Raw genomic sequence first — 9,995 nt, forward strand, 5'->3', positions numbered from 1 at the left:
TATAGATACACTTTAGTATAAGAATATTTATCTTTCTCATTCTTCTCTTGCTTCCTTTCTCTCCCATCCTATTATCTATCTTTGTACATTTACCCATCTCTCTCTTTCTTTAATATCTCTACATCTCCATATTTATTTCCCATCTCTTCTACTATCTATATCTACAAGCATGAAAGTTTTAATGTTAAACTAACTAACTAATAGTACTTAAAAGTATGAAATTTATAATGTTAAGAGAAGAATTTTAAGCCTCCATACACTATAATAAATATACTTATTGTGTTTACAATGTTTTTCAATTTATCTTTCAAAATGAGAACTCACACATACTATCACAAGCATTGTGAAAAAATACAATCTTATCTATAAAAGAAATACAATCTCATCTATATGGTAGAATAAGATTGACATAAAAGTCTCCAATATCCCTCAATACCATTTTCTTTAAAATTAAATTTGATAGTTTCTTGCATTTGTAGTTACATTTCATCAATATGTTAACTTAGTTTGAAATGGTTACAACGTATTCTATTGATTATTGGGAATAATACACCAACATTTCATCACAAAATGGATGCCATGGTGGTCATTGTGGACCATACTTTGAAATATTTGGTGCTCGGTATCATTTTAGTAATTTGAATCATTTACAATCGTAGTTATAACAAAGTTGTTAGTTCATAACAAAGGCATGAAACTATTGGAATCATTCAATCTAATTCTACAATTAAATCAACCAATTATATTAAAGAATCAAAACAACTTCTATAGTTCATATTTTTTCTTTATTTTTCATGAATATATAAATCTTATTTACTTTTCATTTGATTGGTGAACCATATTTTTTGTAAAGAGAAAATTAAATTTCCTCTTACAAAAAAATCTTTTTTTTTAACAAAGTGTACTATACAAATGTGACAAGAAACAAAAAATAAATCTGATGAGAAATTAGGACAAATATGACAAGAAATAAATTTGATGAAATAATGGTCATAAATAAGTTGTCATGACAAGAATTAATTTACTAACAATTTCATGCATTTTGTAGGATTATCATTTTTACTTTAGAAACAATAGTTATTTTTTTGCACCTATCCAAGTTAGGCAGATTTATTGGTAATTGTGGATGTGAAATGATTATGAATCAATTGCTTTTAGTTTTATTAAGGAAGGATTTTTTATGATTTTTTGATTTTTTTTTCAATATTAAATATTTTGCATTATAAAAGAATATTTACTATTATCTACATTGTTAATAATAATTGAATGTTTATCATTCATTGTATTATTTAAATTATTTAAATTTAATTTATATTGATGGGTGATATTATGTATTATTTTTTTATTATTATTGTTAATATAAGTTACTATATTATGTTAATCTTAAATCATGATAGAGCTAGTTTGTAGTTTTTTATTATTTCTTTCTATCATAGAAATAAATTCTTTTAAGAAAGATAAGAGCTAACTTGTGAGCCATGTGGGAGGTTGGGGTTTGAGTCTAGTCTAGTTGAACATATAAACTTTTCTTTCATGCAATCAAATCAAAAAGAACAATGACTACAATTTTAAAAAATACAAAGACTAATAGATCAATATATTAAACAAAACAGAAGTAAATTGAATAGTGAACCTTTTATATTAATAATTTTAAATTCTCTATTACTTTAATTCATTCAAACACTCTTTCAAGTCAACATTATTATTTTTCCTTTATTTTAAATTGGACATTATCACCCCTTACATTATTAACCCATGTCATTCAACTATCACACTATATACTTAGATAGAAAATTAAAGATTGTTATTTAGCAATTTAATTCATGAAAATATCAATTAGCTTATTATTTTAATATATTATATAATTTATTTTAGATTTATTTGTAAAGTTATTTTTATTTAAACAATACAATCATACTAATTTTACCAAATCTAAATTCAGACTATTGGCATGAACTTTCATTGCATCTCTTGTTGTGAATATGGGCTAGGCATACCGTATCGTTTGAATGAACCTAGACGTATCTCCTTTGTTTAGTGTTTTGGATTCAATTACAACATGTTTTTAAATATTTTCAAATGATTAATGGTGGGTAGTCTCTTTTGTACTTTTATTAATAAATATGAAAAATATGTATAACAATTATATAAATTTTAATTTATTAAAAAATACAAAAAAATTGGTAATGTAGTTGCATTTTCGCCCCTCCATAGCCAAAGCTGTCTCTTTTTCTGAGTTTACAGATATTTTGTCAAAGATTACACCTCTAAATGCTCTCCATCTACACAATGACTTTAGAGACTTTGGAACAATTATAGGACAACCATCAAAGCATAAAGGATATAATTTTTTTGTGAGATGTAAATGGTCTATTCAACATGCATACAAAATGTAGAAGCACACTCAAAGATATATGGATTGTTTGCATCTAATGAACTGGGCATGATTGCATAGCATAAGAAGAAAACATCTATAGACAAGGTGCTACAAACACTCAATCGAGCTTTGAAAGAATTGAAGGATATGCATCAAATCATAAGGAATAGGGAGATTTTTATTACATATTATAGTTCAAATATTGTGAATGCATGCAAAATGTAGAGTCATGGACAATGCACCAAATTTTTTGACAAAATGCCCAATTAGACATGGCCTAGAGGAATGAATTGAATGATTACACAATGTGCACAAAATGGGTTTTGCTAATAGTTTAAATAGTTTAAATTAAATAATAGATGGTTAAAATTTGAAAAAAATACACCAATGAAATCAAATAAAATAGTGTATAAAACTCTAAACTTTTGTGGGCAAAAAATCAAATCCTTCAACTCACTTAAAAACAACAAGCAAATAAGACCGCATAACTCCATGAAAAGTACATTTTCTGAAAATAAAATTTCTCTATTTTATGGAAAAGAAGATATGAAAAACATAAATCCCAACTCCAGACAAACTATATAGTTGACCAATTTTCAAAAAATCAAAAACATGTTGGATTTTTTTGAATATTTCAGCATTTGATTTGTAGTAAAAAGACAACAAAAAAAATTGGAAAAAAATCATTACATTTTCATGAACCTAGAAAATAAAATTTTGACTTTGTTTTGTCTTTAGCAAATTGTGTCTGCAGATTAGCATGTCCCATATCCATCAGCCTCACTAAAAAGTAGATTTGGCAGTGATGCTCTTCCTTCAATTGTTGCAGTAGATAGAACAACTTCTCCTTCAAATTTCACAAGCCACTACAATAGTAAAGCACAACTTTAGGGCACATTAATCTACTAGCAATGCTTGCCATTTAATTGGCCAAAAGAAATGCTCTTGCTTTAGCTCCTCTATTTCTTGACAGGTATCCTTAAATGTACAAATTAATTTTATGCACTGGTGAATCTTCAAGTTTGATGATGGAGTTTTTTTGAGCTTCTAAATTTAATAGGGGAAAGTAAGCATAATCTCTTCGATTGCTTGGTAGTAGGTTAAAAATTGGGTATAGAAAAGCTAAGAGTAAAAAATCTTTTAAATTTTGCCTTTCTTTTGATGACCCTTCTTCTATTTAACGTGAATTATTTGTCATTCCAAATTCCAATTTTGCGAATACAACACAAGGATGGAGATAATATGGGAATATGTGTCACCTACTTCACATATGAAGGCTTATTTGTCATTGCTACTTAACTTGATCTCTCACTAGTGTGTATTTGAGCTTCCAATTTAAAAAACAAGCTATCAGAGGTTGCTACTAAAGGCATGCATTGTGCATGCACCACTGCCTTCACTGCATCACTCTGGACTTTCCACTCGTGAAGGTATGCATTGGTCATGTGTTGAATGCATTCTCAATGGAGCTCAAGTTCCACATCATTTGCATCATTTTCTTAGTTTAATTTATTTTTTTATTTTATTCTTAATAAAACTACATGTTGTAGTTAGCTTTGTAGGCATTGTTCTTAATTATTTTTTAATTAGTTTTCATAGTATGAAAAACTATTATTTTCATGCAATCTCTTTGCATGTTATTCTTTAGGATTTTTTATTATCTTTCTTGATTAGCAGTCAAGGTTAAGTGTGTTAGTTTTTCTTGATAATGTATTATGTATATTCAGAATTGCAACACATTCAATAAAAACAAGGTTTTTATTCTGATTTCATTTGTTTGTTGTTTATGCTTTATTTTTTATTTGTTTGGTTATCAGCATAGCATAAGAGCTTTTATTTTAAGATCTTCAATTGGTATCAGAGAAGGTTGTAGAATATTGTTCTCTTACAGACAGAGCAACGATTTTCTCCAAGATCTTTCAGAATGGCAAACGGTGGAAACTTTCCATTCCAACTTTTGTTGTTTTCTAAAGACAACTATGAATATTGGAGTATCAAGATGAAGACCCTACTAATATCTCAAGAACTTTTGGAATTAGTATAAGGAGGATACACCAAGCCTACAAACCTAAATTCTTTAAATTCCCTGACACAGGTTCAACAAAATCATTTGAAAGAAGACAAGAAGAAGGATAATCGAGCTCTTCTCCTAGTTCAAACTGCATTGGATATATCTATTTTCCCCAATATAGCTAGTATGAAAAAGTCAAAGGATGTATGAAAAGCCCTTCAGAAAAAATACTAAGGATCTGACAAGATAAGATTGGTGAGACTTCAAACCCTTCGAAGAGATTTAAAAAAATTTAAGGACAAGAGAAGCTAAGTCCACTCATGATTTTATTACGAGGGCTCAAACTATTATCAATCATCTTAAAACTCAAGGGGAAAATATCAAAGAGAAAAAATTTGTAGAGAAGATTCTAAGATCTCTTCCTCCAATGTTTGATCTAGTTGTCATAGCCATTTAATAGAGTAAAGATACATGTACCCTCAAAATTGAACAGTTGATAGGTTCTTTGCAATCACATGAAGAACACATGCAACATTCAACAGAGAATCTAGTGCAAGTCTTCTAGTCTACAGTCAAAATTAAAGCAAAACTTGCAACCCCTTTCCAATCAAACAAAAATCAAGGGGAGTCTTCTTCATCAAGAGGACATGGTAGAGGATGAGGAAGAGGAAGGATTTCTAAGGATCGAAGAAGCATCCAGTGCAGATATTGTGAAAGGTATGGACACTATGAATCTGAATGTAGAAAGAAAAAATCTGATTTGAATATGTCAAGAGCTAACTATACTGAAGAATCTCTTGAAGATGCAAATAACTCCACTTTCTTTACATGTTATTTGACAAAATAACCTCAGAAGGATGTATGGTTTCTTGATAGTAGGTGCTCAAATCATATGATAGGTAAATTAGATCTCTTTGTCAAATTAGATGAATCTATGAGAAGTCAAATCAAATTTGACAATGATAAAGAGGTCATCAATGTTATGAGAAAAGGTACCCTTGCAATAAAAATTAAGAAAGAAGGAATTAATTATATTCATGAAACCTTGCATGTGCCCAAATTAAATCATAATCTTTTGAGTATTGGGCAGCTTGTAGCAAAAAATTATAAAGTTGTTTTTGAGGATAGTTGTTGCAAATTTTTTGGTAAATCAGCTAACCACCATCATGTAGCAAAGACTTATATAACAAAGAATAGATTGTTTCCTCTCACTTTGGTTTCTGCTAATATGCATGCTCTTAAGGCAACCATAAATGATTGGTGGTTATGACATCAAAGGTATGGTCATTTACATTTTCAAGGCTTAAGTTTGCTTCATAAAAAGGACATGGCGAGAGGACTTCATGTCATTCAGGAAAAAGAAGAATTTTTTTTAGGGTTTGCTCTTGGTAAGCAACATCAAGAATTTTTTCCCATGAACAAGTCATGGAAGGAAAAATCCCCTCTAAAGCTTGTGCATGCTGACATTTGTGGTGTTATTCAAGAGGAATCATTGGATAATAATATCTATATTTTGACCTTTATTGATGATTTCTCACACCACACATGGGTTTATTTTCTTAAGTAGAAATCTGAAGCCCTTGGGTACTCCAAGAATTTTAAATAGCTATAGTAGAAAAGAAAACTGAGTATTCCACTAAAATACTCAAAATATATAGAGGAGGAGAATTCATCTCCAAAGAGTTTATTGATTTTTGTGACATGCAGGGCATTCAAAGACAACTCATGACAATCTTGATCCCATAGTAGAATTTTATTTTAGAAAGAAAGAACCATACCATTATGGAGATGGCACAAAGTATGTTAAATTCAAAGAAGATTCTAAATAATTTTTGGGGAGTTGGAGTGTCAACCATAGTTTATATTTTGAATTGGAGCCCAACAAAAGTGTTTTAGAATATCACTCCAAAGGAATCCTAGAGTGGACACAAGCCCTTAGTAGCCCACCTTCATGTATTTGGTTTCCTTACATATGTTCATGTTCCTATTCAAAAGAGGAAAAATTTGGATGCCAAATGCCAACTTTGTATCTTTGTGGGATATTCAAATTCCACCAAAGGATGTAAATTTTATTAACTTGACACAAAGAAATGGATTCTTAATTGAGATGTGGTTTTTGATGAAAGGGGAGTGTGTAAATGGAAGAAAGAAGTTAAAAAATCTACACCATTCATCATGGATAATGAAGATATTCAATTCCCTCCTCTCCCTGCAAGCTCAAGTGGAAGCGCAAGCCCATGTCCACCAAGTTCACTAAGTTACTCTTCAGGTGAAAGTTCAATCTCATAATCTAGTCCAAGTTCCTCACAAAAGGTATGAAGTTTAAATGAAATATATTAGAGGAGTTCTACTATGGATTCATTTGCTAACTTTGCATTGTTAAGTTCCATTCAAGTTGAACCTTCTCTATATTAAGAAGTTGTGATAGAACCAATGTGGATTGATGTTATGAATGAAGAGATGCATGCTATTAAGAAAATTGATACATAAGAATTAGTTCCACTTCCAAACAACAAATAGGTGATTGGTTTCAAATGGATTTACAAGGTGAAATATCTTGTTGATGGTTATGTGAAAAGACAAAAAGCTAGACTAGTTGCCAAGAGTTTTGCACACACCTGGATTAGATTATTCAAAGACTTTTGCTCTAGTTGCCAAGTTTGATACAATTAAAATTATATTGTCTATTGCTGCTCAAAACAAGTGGCCAGTCTATCAGATAGATAGAAATTCAACTTTCCTAAGATAGAAAATCAACTTTCCGAAATGGTTATATTGAGGAAGAGATTTATGTGGATCAACCTATTGGTTATGAAATATTAGGAAAAGAACATTTAGTTTACAAGCTAGAAAAGCACTCTATGGGTTGAAGCAAGCACCACGTGCTTGGTATGGATGAATTGATAGTTATTTCTTGAAGAAAGGATTCATTTGAAGTCCTTCAAAGTGAACCCTTTATATCCAACATGTTGGTAATGTCATTCTAATTATTTTCCTTTATGTTGATGATCTAATTTTTATAGGTAATAGCCTATCTCTCATAGACAAATTCAAAGAAGAAATGAAACAAGCATTTGAGATGTCAGATTTGGGACTTATGCATTATTTTCTTGGGGTAGAGGTGTAGCAACAACCTAACAGTATATCTATTTCTCAAACCTTGTATGTTGTTGATTTATTGAAGCAGTTTAGAATGATGTCTTGCATGGCAATTGCTATCCCTATAGCCCTTGGTGAAAAGTTAACCAAGGATGATCCAAGTCCCCATGTTGATCCTACATTATATAGAAGCTTGGTTGGGAGCCTCATGTACCTTACTACAACGAGACCTGATATTATGTATGTTGTGATCTATCTCTTAGTTTATGCAAGTTCGACATGAGTCGCATTGGTGTGTTGCAAAAATAATCTTAAGGTATGTGAGTGGTACATATAATTTTGGTATTCATTATTCTCCCAATGATATGTTTGAATTGGTTGGTTACATAGATTCTGATTGGGCTGGCTCAATAAAAGATTGAAAATCAACCTCTAGTTATGTTTCCTCTTTTGGTTCTAGAATTATTTCATGGAGTAGTAAGAAGTAGGCAACTATTGCTCTCTCTTCAGTAGAAGCAGAGTATATTGCAGCAGCAACAACTAGTTGTCAAGTGATATGGATTCGAAGGATTTTGGAAGATTTGCATTTGGTTCAAGACCATCCAAAAACTATTTTTTGTGATAACAATAGTGTCATTGCAATGACCAAGAATCTAGTGTTTCATGCTAGATCAAAGCACATTGGAATCCGTCATCACTTCATTTGAGATTTGGTTCAGAATGGGTACAGTGGAGTTACAATTTTGCCCAACTTTTGAGCAAGTTGCTGATAACTTCAGCAAAGCTCTCACTACTATCAGTTTTACTTCCTTTAGAAATCAGCTCAGTCTCATTCCTGTTGTTTATGCAGGGGAAGATTGAAGACATGCACTACGCATGCACCACTGCCTTCACTGCATCACTCTGGACTTTTCACTCATGAAGGCATGCATTGGTCATGCATTTAATGCATTCTCAATTGAGCTCTAGTTCCACATTGTTTGCATCATTTTCTTAATTTAGTTTATTTTATGCTTAATAAAAATGCATGTTGCAGTTAGCTTTGTAGGCATCGTTTGTAATTAGTTTTCATAGTATGCAAAACTATTATTTTCATGCAATCTCTTTGCATGTTATTGTTTAAGATTTTTTATTATCTTCCTTGATCAACAGTCAAGATTAAGTGTTTTAGTTTTTCTTTAAAATATATTCAGAATTGCAACACATTCAATAAAAACAGGGTTTTTATTCTTATTTCAATTGTTTGTTGTTTATGCTTTATTTTTTATTTATTTAGTTATCAGTATAACATAAGAACTCTTATTTTAAGATCTTCAACTACTACCTAAAAAGGTATAAATACCGATGCAATTTCAAAATGCTGTCTTTCATTCTCAACAATCTCTCCGTACAATCTCATTCTCTCAGAATCCAGAATTCACGAGTGTTCCTGAACATCTGTTTGATCGTCTGAGAGTACTTCAGATTCTTGACTTGACCAGCACTGACATCTCTACACTCCCAAAATGTGTAGGGAAATTGAAGCTCCTCAGGGTTCTGAATTTGTCTCAAACAAAGATCAGGGTGGTGCTAGACTGTGTAAAAGTACTCAAGAGTCTTCAGTTTCTTGATGTTTCTTTTTGCACTAGCTTACAACGTCTGCCTGAGTGGATAGGTGAGCTACAATCTGGATGTATGGTATTGCTCAGAAAACCTTAGGAACAGTTGTATGCCCAAGGGAATATGATCAACGATTGTGAGCTGCCTAGAAGCAGCGGACGACCATAGCATGCATCGTTGCCGCCCATTTTCCCACCCCGTGAAAAACAGAACTTAACACGCTTTAATGAGCTGGTCACGTGCCAGAAGAAGTAGCCAATGCTAACATTACGTATGGACCCGAGCAATGGGAGTCATCGCCTTTACACTGCCCCGATAGAAAAAGTATCAGTCAAGCAGAAATCCACTTGTTTTCCAAACTGCATGGGTCATATGAAGCGGATACAGAAAGGTATAGCACAAGGGTGGTATATTATTACGATTATTATTACTATTATTAATATGATTAATATTTTTAATAAACTTCATCAAATTTAATTCATGTCCACCGATCATCTCATTTTGTGGCATCACTAAGGTGCTATTTATACTACTATATTGACCAGACTTGAAAAGCATTGAACATACAAATCTGATTAAGCATGAATAATTCGTGGTGTAGCATAATTACATTTGGGGCCAGAATATTTACAAACACTCCTTATATATTTTTAGGTTTAGTGGGTTCGTCACGACCATGCCACTCGGGAAAGGCATATTAAAAAATATACTTATATATATGAGTGGACGGAGAACCTATTAATTGTTTGAAAGATAGAATATCTTTCTTAAATAATAAGTTAATAGAAATGAACTTTTAATATTTACAATTTTTTAATTTTATATTATTGAGAATTTTTTATGAATATGTAATATGAAAAATAAAAAATATAATATATATATATATATATATATATATATATATATATA

Source organism: Cupressus sempervirens, chromosome 1, assembly GCF_028749045.1.
Source record: "Cupressus sempervirens isolate cs-2001-9-10 chromosome 1, ASM2874904v1, whole genome shotgun sequence".
Lineage (NCBI taxonomy): Eukaryota > Viridiplantae > Streptophyta > Pinopsida > Cupressales > Cupressaceae > Cupressus > Cupressus sempervirens.